Genomic DNA, 16,279 nt, shown 5'->3' with positions numbered 1-16,279 from the left:
GGGTATTCAGCAACTGATAGATGAAGGTTGTCTTCAGCTCGATCAGGCCTGTCCAGTGAAGAATGATGTATCGACGGTGACATTTTATTTCACTCCTGAAGAAATATATGTTCCCGAGAGACTCGCTCCGACAATAATATATTTCCCAGAAAGTACAGAACCAGCAGTGGTGAACATCGAAAGTTTAGCACCAGTTGCAATTTACTCTGACAGCCCTCAACCGGCTTTGGTTGGTCCGATCACCATCACAATACCAGGACCCGTTCCGTATGAGAAAGACAGTGTTATCCCGTGGCACTATGGGGCTGATATCTACTGCCAGGGGCAGAAAGTTAACGAAGAAGACATTGACATTGGTAGCTCCGTTGTAGACAATGTTGGAGGAATTGGTGGCTTCACTCGCAGTGGACGCCTATTTGCACCATCAACATTGCGCACGAATGCTGAAGCTGAGGCAGCTGCCAAGGCTAAAGGAAAACAGGTATCCACCGAAGAGGTTACTACCGAGGAAGCTCCTCCTAAGACCGCATTCGAGAAGGAAGTGGATGAGTTTATGAGGATTATCAAGAAAAGTGACTACAAGGTAGTCGACCAGCTAAATCAGACACCCTCAAAGATCTCCATTCTCTCACTATTGTTGTGCTCTGAGGCGCACAGAGCAGCCTTGTTGAAAGTACTGAATATGGCCTATGTTCCACCGGAGATAACTGTTAACCAGCTGGAGTCAGTAGTTTCCAATGTAAACGCTAGCCGGGGGCTAGGTTTCACCGATAATGACCTGACATCTGAGGGCAGGAATCACAACAAAGCCTTGCATATCACAATGGAGTGCAAAGGGGTGATGCTTTCCCATGTTTTGGTTGATATAGGCTCTTCTCTGAATGTTCTTCCAAAGAAAGCCTTAATGAAGTTAGATTGCGATGACACCATCCTGAGGCCAAGTAACTTAGTTGTGAGGGCTTTTGATGGCTCTAAGCGAGCTGTTTGTGGCGAAGTTGAGTTGCCAGTTAAGATTGGACCGCGGGTATTCAAGAGTACCTTTTATGTGATGGATATCCAGCCTGCCTATAGCTGTCTGCTAGGTCGGCCTTGGATTCATGTTTTCGGTGCTGTTACTTCTACCCTCCACCAGAAGCTCAAATATGAACTAGAAGGTCAGGTCGTCACTGTCTGTGGTGAAGAGGATATTTTTGTTAGCCACCTGTCTACATTTAAGTATGTAGAGATGGATGGCGAGATCCACGAGATGCTGTGTCAGGGCTTCGAAGCCATAAACATCAATGAGGTCGCGCCCGAAGCTGTCTTTTCACCTGAGTTTGAGAAGGTCGGGACTTCTATCTCTTCATACAAGCAAGCTGTCGAAGTGGTTAAAGCTGGTAATGCCCAAGGCTGGGGCAAATTTGTGGAGCCAGTCATCAAAGAAGACAAGTTTGGATTGGGGTATGCTCCGGGATCTCAGAAGAATGAAACCGGTACTCTCTCCAGCGGGGGTTTGGTTTCTCCCCACATCGTCAATGCTGGAGATGAAGACAAGGCTGACAGTGACTGTGACTTAGATAGCTGGATTCGCCCGTGTGTCCCAGGAGAAAAGCTCGACAATTGGTCGTCTGAAAGAACCGTCAGGGTTACTCTACTGAAAGAGTGATTTTTATTGTTTTCCTTTATTACATGCATAATAAAGTCTTACACTTTGCCCAAGGTGTAACGGCTCATTTGTAGGGCCATCCATTTAGTTACATTTCGCAGTTATTTTTATCATCAATAAAGGACGGCTTTTGTAAACAATATTGTGTTCTCTTTCTTTCAGTTTTTTTTTACTTTTACAAAAAAAAATGCAATGTTTCTTTTTTCGTTTTTTCTTTCTTTCCAAAAAAAAATCTCTCATTCTAAGGTAAATCATGATCCTTCATCATGCAGAGCGGACCACCCGGATCTCACTACTAACGACACTGCTATGGCCAAGTATGACTTCGACAATCCTATCTATTAAGCCGAAGAAGGGGTTGAGGAAGATTGTGAATTGCCTGAAGGGTTAGCCAGATTGTTGAAACAGGAGGACCGAGCTATTACACCTTATCAGGAGGTGATTGAGACCGTCAACATCGGTACCGCAGACGACAAGAAAGAGATCAAGATCGGGTAAGTCTACAGGCCGAGAGGAAAGACCGTTGATCATGTACTTGACTGTGTTAGAAAGGTCAATGGGTTGTGTGCTCGGTCAGCATGACGAGTCAGGTCGAAAAGAGCATGCAATATACTACCTTAGCAAAAGTTTGCCGACTGTGAACAAAGATACTCATTGCTCGAGAAAACTTGCCGTGCTTTGGCATGGGCTGCTCGCCGACTAAGACAGTATATGTTGACTCACACGACTCTATTGATATAAAAAATGGATCCAGTCAAGTATATTTTTGAAAAGCCAGCACTTACCGGAAAGGTTACTAGGTGACAAATGATACTGACAGAGTATGACATCCAATATGCTTCACAAAAAGCCATCAAGGGAAGTGTCTTGTCAGACTATCTTGCAGAGCAACCGATTGATGATTACCAACCTATGAGGTTTGACTTTCCTGATGAGGACATCATGTTTCTCAAATCGAAAGATTGAGAGGAACCACTCCCGGAGGAGGGGCCTGACCCTGAATCCAAATGGGTTATGATGTTTGATGGGGCGGTCCACGTCAATGGTCGCGGAGTTGGTGTAGTGTTGATCACACCGGAAGGGGGTTCATATGCCATTTGGTGCCAGAATAACTTTTCCCTGCACCAACAACGAAGCCGAATACGAAGCTTGTATCCTAGGACTTGAGGAAGCCATCAATATACAGATTAAAACCCTGGATGTATACGGGGATTCAACTTTGGTCATCAATCAAACCAACGGGAAATGGTATACACCTCAGCCTCATCTGGCTCCTTACAGAGACTACACGAGAAGATTGTTGACTTTCTTTTGAAGAAAACCAATTTGTTGATGCTTTGTTTACCTTGTCTTCGATGATTAAGGTGCTATGCTGGAACTACGTACCCAGAATTGACGTATCTCGGTCAGAGACGAATGAAGAAAGCATTTGGTCGGAAAGTGCGCCCTCGGGGGTATCGAGTCGGTGAATTGGTACTCAAAAGATTTCTTCCTCCCAACACAGATCACAGGGGCAAATGGACACCGAACTATGAGGGTCCGTACGTGGTTAAAAGGATTTTCTATGGCGGAGCTTTGATGCTAACAACCATGGATGGCGAAGGATTCCCGTCCCCTATTAACTCAGACGTAGTTAAAAAAAAGTACTTCGCATAAAATAGACCCGCTGGACGATAAAAAGAATAGTCCAGGCAAAAAAAGGGCATCCCGACGAACAAAAAAAAAATAAAGAGGTTCGGGCAAAAATTAGGGATATAAAAATAAAAAATGTACACCCGGTGAGTCGAAAACCCGAAAGGGAGGCTCAGGCAAAAATGGGTATCCCGGTGGATTGAAAACCCGAAAATGGGCGATCCAAGCAAAAGTTAGGGAATAAGCGAACGACTGCGATTTGAGTTCACCTGTGTTCCATTACCGTTTCATTCAATCCGGCAATCTCCGAAGGTTAAAGATCGACTAATCATCCACTTCAGAAAGCAAGATGGGCAGAGCGTCTTGAGGACATACGAGCCATAGCAGAGTCGAAACTCAGTGGGACCCCGTTTCCACATTACCATTAGGATAGTTCTCTTTTTATAGCGATCACCTCTTTTCAGGGATCAGCTTCCTGATACCCTCGCCTATTCCTGGAACAAATTTTCTCCCCAGTAAGAGTCGAATAATTCAGTTAAAGAGCCTCTTTATTTTTCATTTATCAGTTTGTTTGCAAAAATGTCCGAATTTTTGATAAAACATATTGCATATGAACATAATGGTGGCTTTTGCAGATGATTTGCACAGGAAAACATTTAAAATTGCTTTGAATGTGCTTAATCCCGGACAGTGAATTCAAACCGAGTAATTCCCCCGAGGCATACGTGTATTTTTGGTTGCAGGTCACAGGAACCGGATGCCAAGTCATGAATCCTCATCCCCAAGCGGTTGACAAAGTCTCTCCTCAGTAGAGCATGTTCCCCAGCAGAGTTGACAGTATCCAGACTATATATCCCCAGCGGAGTTGACAGTGTTAGACTGTATCTTCCTAGCAACAGCGGAGTGGTTGCATAACCAACAGATGAGAGGGTGGTGTTCCCAGTGTTCATCTCATTCCCCAGCAGATTATTTTTAACAGATTTGTTAATCCCCAGCTTGAGGGCGATTAGCAAGTTCATATCCCCAGCAAAGGTCATTTCCTACGACATTTCCCCAGGAAGTGTTTTCCCCACAGACTCTCCTCACAGAGCCTCGCTGAACAAAGTTTCCATAGTTGATACTCCCCCCGCAAGGTCAACTTTTCAAGCAGCCAATTTATTTTTGGTGGCTCATTGGTCCCGGCAGACGGATCATTCCCCACAGAGCATTCAAGGATTGATACAGCGATTTGTTCCCTACCGGAGTTTGCTTCCCCAAGCAGATTTCTTTTTACACCATGCATAACATTTGCATTTGCATGCATATCAAGCATACACATAAGCTGATAAACAGGTTCTTCCAAGCAGACTGAAGAATTACTTTACAACCAAGGTCATGAGATCCAGCCAGAGGATCAAGCGTGAGTGATCCAGCCTGAGGGTCATTTTGAAGATTCAGCCTGAGAATCGTTTTCCAGTGATCCAGCCTGAGGGTCATTTTGAAGATTCAGCCTGAGAATCGTGTTCCAGTGATCCAGCCTGAGGGTCATTTCGAAGATTCAGCCTGAGAATCGTGTTCCAGTGTTCCAGCCTGAGGGTCATTTCGAAGATTCAGCCTGAGAATCGTGTTCCAGTAAGCCAGCCTAAGGCTCAATTTGAAGATTCCCCAGTGAAGTCGCCTACAAGCTTTATTTCCCCAGCAAGCCCAATTGAGGAGTCGTTACAACATGTTCTAGCCCGAAGAATATGTACGAAGCCCAAAAGTGGAATATTCTCGAAGCTGCATATCTAATATGAAGGTTGGGTGTAGATGTCAAAAGAGGGTCAACCAGCGCATGCCGCAGATGCGGGATCCTAATGATGGGAATTTATCATCAAAATAATCCAGATCTAGCCAGAAGATCGAAGTAGATTCAGCCAGAGAATCGAAACAAAGAAGATCTAGCCAGAAGATCGAAAATCGCAACAATTCAGATCTAGCCAGCAGATCGAAGTAGATTCAGCCAGAGAATCAAAGGAAATATATTCATCCAGAGAATCGAAACGAATGAGATCTAGCCAGAAGATCGAAGAAGATCTAGCCAGAAGATCAAAATCGTATCCAGCCCGAGGATCAAAATTAATATCCAACCAGAGGACTAAATTGAGTATAGGTTCAGCCAGAGGATCGAAACTCCAGATTAAGCCAGAAGACTGATTTAGATCCAGCCAGAGGATCGGAAGAAAAATAAACAACGCGGTGTATTTCCGCGTTTTTGTGGTGTTCTCGGAGCGCAAATTTTCGGTCTGTCTTTGGTATTCAATCACAGCTCACCCCGTTTGTCTGATAAACTGTTCGCTTTCATCCTACTCGGGTTAGCTGATGATTGAATAGGGGCAGCTGTAACACCCCAAAATTTGTCCTCCTCATTCATGCATTCATTTAGCATTTCATATTGCATTTCATCATGTTAATCAGAATTAGATCCAAAAAAAAAACGAAAAATAAAACGAAAATAAAAAAAATAATAAAAAAAATAAAAAAATAAAAAAAACGAAAAAAATAATAAAAAAATAATAATAATAAATAAATAAATAAAAATAATAAGAAAAAAATAAAATATAATAGAAAAAACTTGGACTTGGACCTCTCTCATTTGAGCCCACAAAGCCATGAAAATCAGGTTATAAAAGAGGGAGATCAGACAGAAAAAGGAAGGGAAGCAAAATACTCTGAGGTTTCCTTGAAACAAAACCCTGGACAAAACCTGAAGAGAAACCTGACAGAGAACTCAGAGCAACCCCCAGGCAGCTCTGAAAAATTCAATCTGACTCACACACTTTCATCTCACGCAAACCCTAACATTGCCTTGCAAACCCAGCCGTGCCATCTGATTTCAACCGATCTCTCCAATCAGGTTTGCCCTATTCCCATTATTTTACGCCTTCAATTTGAATGTTCTAAATGTGTGATGTATTATGTTTGAATTTGGAAGTGTGGATATCGTTAGGTTTCGTATATGCATGAATGGGTGAAACCTATGCCTTGAATGTTTAATCACATGATTTCTGAAATGTATGCCACAGGGTTTGAGGTTTCTGAAACCATACTGTTATCCATGAAAAAAATGCTTATCGTGTTTCACTAACCCTTTTGTTGAGTTTTTGTGAGGGCTCACAGACTCTTGCAGAGATGGTTTGCGTGGTTTTCCCACTTTATTTGTGGGATACCCCCTGGAGGTTCATTCTGATTACCTGTACTAACTCACCTTTCTTTGATGGCATTAGCTTGGGAGATCCCTGGGTTTCTTACTCCTTTAATTGTTATTACCTCGGATCTTCATCCGTGTGGTATTTTTACCTCTTTTTCGCATTTTATCGCTTTCTTAGCTGGAAGACCTCGATAGGAGGCATTTGTTTTCTTTTGTTTATTTACTTCTGAGCCCCTTGTTGGCACATTTACTTTATACATGTTTGTTTTGTATGTGTTCGTATCCCCACAGGTAGCGCGGTTCCTTCGTCAAGGACTGCCTTTTTGCATGAGCATCCCAAACCCTAACCCTTCATTGATTTTTCTTCTCCTAAACACACGTTTACTCCTTCTACTACAGGTGAGTAAGTCTCCAAAGGTCGAGCATCCGGTAGATTGCGTAGTAACGTCGTTCGTCCAAAACCCACTCCATAACCCCGTAGTTAGCCGAACTACGGCTTGCTCTGATTCTCATTCCAGATGAGATACGTAGGCATAAGACGCGATGTCTTAGCGAGCACACATCCCCCGAACCCATAGGCCAGCCGAGCTACGAAGACTGTGATTCTCATAATCAGATGAGATACGTATGCAGTGGATGCGACATCCGCGCAAGTCATTTTCATTTAACCCTTTTTTTTGGGTAAACAGCACAAGATAAACTCACACCCTTTAGACAGGAACTACAAAAGTGGATCCCGTAGAGTACTACGGATGCGTAAGGGTGCTAATACCTTCCCTTTGCATAACCGACTCCCGAACCCAAGATTTGGTTGCGAGACCCCGTCTTGTCCTTTCCTTTTTCAGGTTTACTTCGAGCGTTTCCTTTCCCTCCTTTGGGATGAATAACGCACGGTGGCGACTCTTCTGTCATTTTCTTTTGCTGATTGTTTTTTCGTGCACTGTATTTTTCAGGTTGCGACAGTGATGCCAATTTCTTCTGGGGAATAACTGGTTTTTGCTGGGGAATAGAATTAGCAACCGGATTCATTGGAAAGCATGGTTAGACCTTCTCCTCGATCCTGAAGTCTTTTAGTAATTGCTATTTCTGTTTTATGCATGTATTTTTGATAAACATCGATCATGTTCAAATGCATATATTAATTCAAATCAAATCAATGGACGTTTACGCAAACAAAACAGAAAAGTAAAACAAAAGCATCTTTTGGAAATAAAATTGTATCGATTTTGAAAGAGGGCCTATAAACAGGCAATTTGAGAACAAGGAGACAGAGATCCTAGTAAGAGGAAATTGTCAAGAAAACAAAGAAAAAGCTATGAAGAAAAAGTCCTATTGATTTTAATTTCACTACTGTCATTATGTCTTCAAGCCTCTCATCTCCTGCTGTCGGATAGAAGTGATTGGCTTGTTCAGTCCCTTTGACTTGGGTGAAGCTGACCTAGAACGGGACATAGTCATACGCTTTAATCCCTAATTTTTGCCTGGACCGCCTTTTTAGGTTTTCAGTCCACCAGGATACCCTTTTTTGCCCAAGCCGCCTTTTCAGGTTTTCGACTTGTCGGGTGTATACTTTTATATGTTTATCCCTAATTTTTTCCCGAACCCTTTTGGTCCGCCGGGATGCCCTTACTTTTGTCTAGATACGTCGACCTAGCGGGTCTCTTTTATGCGTAGTATTTTTTAACTATGTCTGCGTTCACAGGATGTGGGAAGTCTTCGCCATCCATTGTAGCAAGCATCATGGCTCCACCAGAGAATACCTTCTTAACTACAAACGACCCTTCGTATGTGGGAGTCCATTTGCCTCTAGAATCACCTTGTGGTAGAATGATACGCTTTATTACCAAGTCGCCAATTTGATATACCTGTCTCTTGGCTTTTTTATTAAACGCCTGGGTCATGCGCTTCTGATATATCTGTCCATGACAAACAGCCGCGAGTCTCTTTTCATCAATCAAATTTATCTGATCGAGTCGAGTCTGAATCCATTCGTCTTCCTCTAAGCCTGCATCTTTCATAATTCTTAGAGAGGGAATCTGAACTTCCACCGGTAAAACGGCTTCCATTCCGTAGACTAAAGAGAAAGGCGTTGCCCCTGTCGAAGTGCGTACTGAAGTGTGATAACCATGAAGAGCAAAGGGTAACATCTCATGCCAGTCTTTGTATGTTACTGTCATCTTTTGTATGATCTTCTTAACATTCTTATTGGCAGCTTCTACGGCGCCATTCATCTTTGGCCGGTACGGAGAAGAGTTATGGTATTTTATTTTGAACTGCGTGCAGAGTTCAGTAATCATCTTGTTGTTCAAATTAGTACCATTATCAGTGATAACTCTTTCAGGGATGAAATGATCAGCTAACACGCTTCCTTTGATTGCTCTCTGAGTAGTATATTGGATATCGTACTCTGTTAAAATCATCTGCCATCTTGCTATTCTTCCGGAGAGGGCAGGTTTCTCAAATATATATTTGATAGGATCCATCTTAGAAATCAATAAAGTGGTATGATTCAACATATATTGTCTTAGTCGGCGAGCAGCCCAAGTCAAAGCACAACAAGTTTTCTCGAGCAATGAGTATCTTGTTTCACAGTCGGTAAACTTTTTGCTAAGGTAGTATATGGCATGCTCTTTTCGACCAGACTCGTCATGTTGCCCCAACACACACCCCATTGAATTTTCTAACACGGTCAAATACATGATTAGAGGTCTTCCTTCAACTGGTGGCATCAGAATTGGAGGTTCTTGGAGATACTTCTTGATTTTGTCAAAAGCTTCTTGACATTCATCATTCCATATCATCTCTTGATTTTTCCTCAGTAATTTTCTTGCCTACTTCAGTACCCAGATTTACAATTTCAATTGATTCCTCATGCAGTTGTATAGTCTTTTCTTCTTGCAGTAACAGTCTGGCAAGCTCTCCAGGCACTTCGCAATCTTCCTCACTTCCATCCTCGGCTTGGTAGATCGGATTTTCGAAGCCATAATTAACAGTAGCAGAACTATTATCAACAGGATCCAGAGTGGGTATGGATCTGTAATTCGTTACGTGAGTGTGTGTAAGAAAACATAGCTTATTCGAAAGATGACAGGAAAGATAAAGAGCGCAATATTTGAATGCAAAAAGGTCCATTGATTTATTGAATGTGAATATGCTTATGAAAATGACAAAACCTTTAACAAAATTTAATACATTAAAATAAGCAATAACAATTACTCCTGACTAAAGGAAATCAGGATAGTGTCTTCAGCCTTCCAATTGTCGAGTCCGTCACCAATTGTTGGGAAAATCCAGCTATCCAAGTCGCAATCGCTATCATCATCTTCTACAGCATTAACAGTCTTGTCATGATTAGGCAGAGGAGCAGTGATGACATTAGGAGTCTCCGGAGGATCAAAAACAATCTCTCCCGCGTCGATCATATCCTGAATCTTATTCTTCAACAACCAACAATCGTTTGTATCATGCCCGGGGCTATCAGAGTGATATGCACACCTGGCATTGGGATTATAACGAGGAGAAGTAGTGTTGGGATTTGCAGGAGGATCTCTGAGGGTAATTAAATTTGCTTTTAGCATACCCTGCAGTGCTTGTGCTAAAGTCATATTGATCTTGGTAAACTGCCTTCTTGGCCTGTCTTGTCTGTGCTGGAAGTTTTGAGATGGCGGTGCTGCAATCGTAACTGCTCCAATGGTATGGTCACGGTTTTTCTTGTTATGACCCCTTTCACCGTACACAACATTTGATTCATTCTTTCCCTGATGGGGCTTTTTGGTGCTTGCAGAGGTAACCGCTTGTATCTTTCCACTTCGAATGCCGCTTTCGACACATTGACCTGTCAATATAAGTTCAGTGAAACCCGATGAAGAACTTCCCAGTAGATGGCTGTAGAATGGGCCAGTCAGTGTACCCATGAACATGTCCACTAATTCTCGATCAGTCATAGGGGGTTTGACTCTGCCAGCCAAATCTCTCCACTTTTGAGCATATTCTTTGAAGCTTTCTTTAGAGTCCATAGTCATATTCTGCAACTGTAGCCGAGTAGGCGCTAATTCAGAATTATACTGGTAATGCTTGTAGAAAGTTGTCACTAAGTCAGTCCAGGTGTGGATGTTAGAGCTCTCGAGCTGATAATACCACTCCAACTGTGTGCCAGACAGACTCTCTTGGAAGAAATGGATCCATAGCTTCCTATCAGTGGTATACGGCTGAATCTTTCTCACATAAGCTCTCAGATGCATCTGAGGACAAGACGCACCATCGTACTTAGTGAAAGTGGGGATCTTGAATTTGCGAGGAATGACCACATCAGAGCCCAGTCCCAAGCTTTCGAAATCCAGATCGGGCGCCTTCTGACCCTCCATAGCTAGCATACGTTCTTCCAGCAACTTGTACTTATCATCTTTTGGAGAGTATAGTTCATTTTCATAATCTTCATCGTCGTCCTCATGGTTGAAAGGATCAGCATTCTCATCTTCCGAATCATTTTCTGTCTCCTCTCCTTGATCCTTCGGAATTCTAATCTTGACTCCTGCAGCCTGTCCTTTAAGCCTTCTTCCCGGGTTAATGTAACTCACAGGTTTCTTGTCTTTTTTCTTCTTGAGCAAGAGAGCCTTCAGTTCCTCCTGCCCCTTGGATAAGTTCAAGATCATCTCCTGGAATTGAGCATTTTGAGCCTGGAGATCTTTGACAGTTTGTTCGAGGGCCATCTTTCTGTTTAGAAGGAAGATCGTGAGAACATTGATTCTTTAGAATACCTGTTATGCAATGTTATGTTATGCTATGCAATGTATGAAATGTTTTCAAGGACTTTTGGAATTTAACTTTGCGTAAACCACCAAGAAAGGAACTTTTATTAATAATTTTTTAATCAACGTTTATTACAACAAAAATAATAAAATACAATGAAAGCTCAAGTTTCCCAGGGACGGCTTCTTTTTGGGCAAAGATATGCATTGAGTCTTCGTTCCTCATTAAGCTGGCTGGTAAGTTCTAACACTTTCTTCCTTTCAGCATAGAACTGGGCTTCAAAAGTATCCCTTTCCTCTCTCAACTGGATCCAGGATCTCTTCAATTCTTCAACATTGGTAGGCATATCCGGATAAGAAATGATCTGAGGAGTACCTCCTTCAACTCCTGGTTCAACAATCAGCGGTCTGACTGCAAGATATGGCATGACAAGTTCACGAACTCTGGCGCGTACCCATCTGAGATAAGGTTCCATAGGAATAAAGTTTTTCTGTCCTAAAGTACTTCTGTTCACCATGCCCCAAGCTCGTACAAATCTTTGACGGAGACCTTGGGGATCGTTGTCATAGTCAAACACAGTGCCTTGGATAATTATTTCATGTGGACCATCTCTTCGAGCACAACCGAACTGACGTAGGGCTAAAGCAGGATTATAAGTAATACCTCCCCTCATCCCCAGGAGTGGTACGTTAGAGAATTCTCCACAACGGTCAATGAGGATAACATTTTCTTTGAGATGAGGACACCAACGGATGTCTGAATGGGAGAGCGACATTATCCTTTGAGACCATTTCAAATTTTTCTTGTTCTTCAAGACTGATTGAGGAAGGTGCGAAATAAACCACCTAGATAATAAAGGTATGCAGCACATGAGAGTCCCTTGCCTTTTCACAGTACGGGTGTGAAGGGAATGCAAAATGTCTCCAAGCAAGGTGGGCACAGGGTTATGAGTGAGAAATATCTTAATAGCATTCATGTCTATGAATTGGTCTGGATTAGGAAATAACACCAAACCATAGATTAGTAATGCTAGGACATCTTCGAAAGCATGGACATCCATAACTTTTAAGAATTCTCGGGCCTTATTTATCAGAAATTTGGCAAGTAAACCCTTAATTCCACTTCTTGTTACCCAATTGGTTTCAATGTCGGACTTTGTCATGTGTAAAGCTGCGACAACTTTTTCGAACTTCGGACTCTTTTCTAAACCACTGAAAGGTGTTTGATCAAGGATAGGTATCCCAAGCATCCTGGAGAATTCTTCTAATGTGGGTACCAACTGATAATCTGGGAAGGTGAAGCAATGATGTTTAGGATCGAAGAACTGGAATAGAACTCTCATCATATCTTCTTTGAAACCAGTGGTAACCAAATTGAGGAGAGAACCATGTTTCTTGATGAACTGAGCCTGATCAGGAAGTTCCGACACTAAATTTTTTAGTTGAGGAGAGATCGCTACAAAATTGATCCGGATGGTCTTCCTAGAAGCCATAGCCTTACAAAACAGAGCAAAGTTAAATCCCTAAGTCCTCGAAATGGTTAGTACAATGCCATGATGTCATGATGTTATGATGTTATGATGTTAAGTAAATAACAAGCACAAGCAAGTCACACAACAATCATTCCTAAGTTTTAAGGCCTGCATGAGTTCCATAGGTAAGTACCCTCCCCACTGAAGTTTGGTTGGTTCAACCTGTCCTAGAATAGTAACCGGGTTCTAGAAGGATCTCAAATCATTGACCTTTCCTTAAGTCCACTTCAGTGCAACACCAAGTGGTTGACCAAAGCTTCCCTAAGGTCCAATCTCAAAGAGTGTAGTATCGAGTCTCAACCAACCCCAGTCGGAACCGAAGTCAGTTATCTCACTACTTTCTAATGGCTAGGATGAGTCAATTAGGGTTCTAAAGGTCTGGTTAATGCTTTGATGACACCACGCAGACGCCAAATGTTTCCTCAAGTAAACATGAGGAACATCAGGACATCCAAAGTGTCACATTAACCGTAGCCATCATTTTAACCATTCCAGTATACGCCGGATAGTCGCGATGATCTCTTGCTACTTACCTAAGGTACACTAGATCCGGGTGTAGGATCTTTCACTCAAGCATAAAATACCCAAGCAATCCCTTAAAAGTAAATCAGACAATTCAAATAAGTGATCTTGTTTTTTAAGGCAACCTCTCTTTTTAAGGGTCCCCAGTGAAGTCGCCAGTTCTGTCATACGGTGAACTGACTTTGGTGTTTTTTGCTTTGAAACGCAATGTCGCGGATAGCAAGAGTCGCCACCGACTTTTCTTTTATCCAATAAGGAAAGGCGGAAAAGAACAGGAAAGACCTTGATTAGATTTTGGGTTCGGGAGGTACATTATACAAAGGGAAGGTGTTAGCACCCTTTGTATCCATGGTTATCCATGGGCTCTTAATTGCTTGATCACTTATGTTTTTCTTGTCTGAAAAAGTGTTTGGGAAACTGTTTAGAAAATGTTTTGAAAAGAGATATTAACTTTGTAATGATTCTTGTACGAATGTATACAAAGTATTTATCTCGTTTAATTTTGAAAGTTGTTTAGAAAAATATAACTTGGCAATGATTCTAGTACGAATGTATACCAAGTGGTGATTTTCTAATAGATGTTTTGTAAAGTGTGAGGTGTGAAAAGTGTTTTAAGTTGTGAGTCAGCATTTAAGAGTTATACCTACCCAAGGTCTTTAGGGGTATTTCCTATCCTTATGAAGGTAAAATTGTCCTTACTATTGAGAAGTAAGTAGTCTTATCCTTTGGATGTAAAGGGACATCGTAGGGTCGTCGATTGGTCATTGAAGGAAACATTTGTACGGATACCTTAGCATTCGAAGGGACGATCATCATTTAATCGTAGGCTACCACGGAGGGTCATCGAGGGACAAAATCATATATTCGCAGCAATATTCTGACATTCATCATTCGACTTCATCATACAGATCAGAGATATATGATTTAGCAAAATACCACCCAACCATGTGTGTGTTATGCGAGTGCATATAGTAAAGCAAATAAAGCTTGAAGATTAATCACTGAATGAAAATAACCATCGTATATCAAAATGCACAATAAGCGCCATAGTCATACATCAAAGCTGATACAAGTCAAATACAATTCTCCAGAATCAGAAAGGAAATACAAGCAAGTGAATTCCGTCAACAAGCCTGACGGTAATCCACACAAATAAGAAAGGTCTAGTCTAACGAAGGTCCCACAGAAGGTCCTATATCATCAACCATCTTCGCAAACTCTGCGGCGAACCTGAGCTCGGTGTTCTCCTGCTGTAATCTCCCCACCTCCTTCTGGTGAATCTTCATCAGTCTGAAGTAATGATCTCTCTCAGCCTGATAATGATCTCTCTCGGTGATATAATAATCTCTCTCAGCAATGATCTTCACCTTCTCTGCTTCCTTAATCTTCAGATTTGCCTCCCACTCAGCGATAAGGGTTCTGACTTTGTCTTCCCTCTGATCTTTCACGATGATTTGCCTCCTCTTCTCATCTTCAATGACCTTTGCAGCTCTGGCTAGCTTCTCCTTAGTGATGTCGTGCTCCTTTGTCGACGACGCTAGGGCTTGGCTGATCTTCCCATAGTAGGCAGTATCCATCTCAAAGCGCTTTGCTTCCATGGCATGTCGTTTATCCTGATCTTCCATCCTTACTCTGATCTCCTGATTAGTCATCTGAATTCGAGCAACACTCATCTCCAATTCGGTTTTCTCTGCAAGCAACTGATCTCTGGCCCTCTTCATCTCGAGGAATTCTTCCATACTGACAGAAGAACGCGGACCCTCAATCAAAGGACATCCAGGATCGCCTTCCGGAAATGGTAGATGTGTGAGCTCTATCCTCTTCCGAAGCCAATCATCAAATAGAGGAAAATACCGGCTATTAACCTTGCCATAAGGAACTTTGCCCTTTCTCTGAATATCCCGCCATTCATCCAACACTTGCCTCAACTTGGCCTGATTGCCCTCAATTGGGAAGTAGAAGGACTCCTGAATCTCTCGCCCGAGAGGAGGACCCTCCACAGCAAACCCCATCTGCCTCCTAAGAAGCACCGGGTTGTAATTAATGCAACCCTGAACTCTTACAAGAGGTACATTGGGAAGACTCCCACAACTGCATATGAAATCTCGTCCCGCCATACCGTTGTGAGTCCAAGATATGTCCTTGGCCCGCAAACCCATCAATCTGAATGACCACTTGACAGTAGGATCAAGAAAAGCAAAGGCACGCTTGGAAGGCAAATACCCCATAAACCACTTATACAGCAGCTGAGCACAACATCTGATCAGTCCCCCACGCTGCTTCTCATTCCGATTATGGACCGAGTAATAGACATCTCCAACCAGAGTAGGAATAGGGTTCCTCTGTATGAACAATCTGATGGCATTAATGTCCACGAAGTTCTTCTGATTAGGAAACAAAATGGTCCCATAAATGCTCATAGCAATCAAGGCACAAACGGTCTTCCAATTACCCGCAACAGCATGTTCCTTAGCCTTAGCTTCCAAGAAACTCAGGTGAAAACCAGGTAGCTTTCCCTTCTCCTTCAAACCATTCTTGGTCACCTCCGGGCTCAAATAAAGAGCACGAGAAATCTCCACGATGTCAGGCTCTACCTTAGTGGCATAGAAAGGAATCTGATCTCGGATCTGAATACCCAGGATGCTAGCATAATCCTCCATCAGAGGTCCCAACAAATAATTCGGGAAGACGAAACATCTCAAACTCAGATCATAGAACTGAAGAAGAGTATGAATGGCGCTCCTGTCGCTGTCTGTGAGCCTGAAAACCAGCTTCAGAATACCACCGTATGCCTCACGGAACATCCCCACATGGTCGGGTGTAATCAAGGCTATCATATCTCTCAGCACACCAATCTCTGGGTCGAAGAAACTGTAGGCGACGTCGTCCTTCAAACCGGTCCTCATATCTGAGCAAAGAAAGTCTCTCAACCAGGATCTCAATCAAAAATGTCCCTGCATATGGATAAACATGTGTTAGATGCAGGTAAATGCAAAATGTGATGATGCTGATGAATGAATGCAATGCATAG

Source organism: Lathyrus oleraceus, chromosome 7 (genome assembly GCF_024323335.1).
Source record: "Lathyrus oleraceus cultivar Zhongwan6 chromosome 7, CAAS_Psat_ZW6_1.0, whole genome shotgun sequence".
Taxonomy (NCBI): Eukaryota; Viridiplantae; Streptophyta; class Magnoliopsida; order Fabales; family Fabaceae; genus Lathyrus; species Lathyrus oleraceus.
This window is presented reverse-complemented; position numbering follows the sequence as displayed.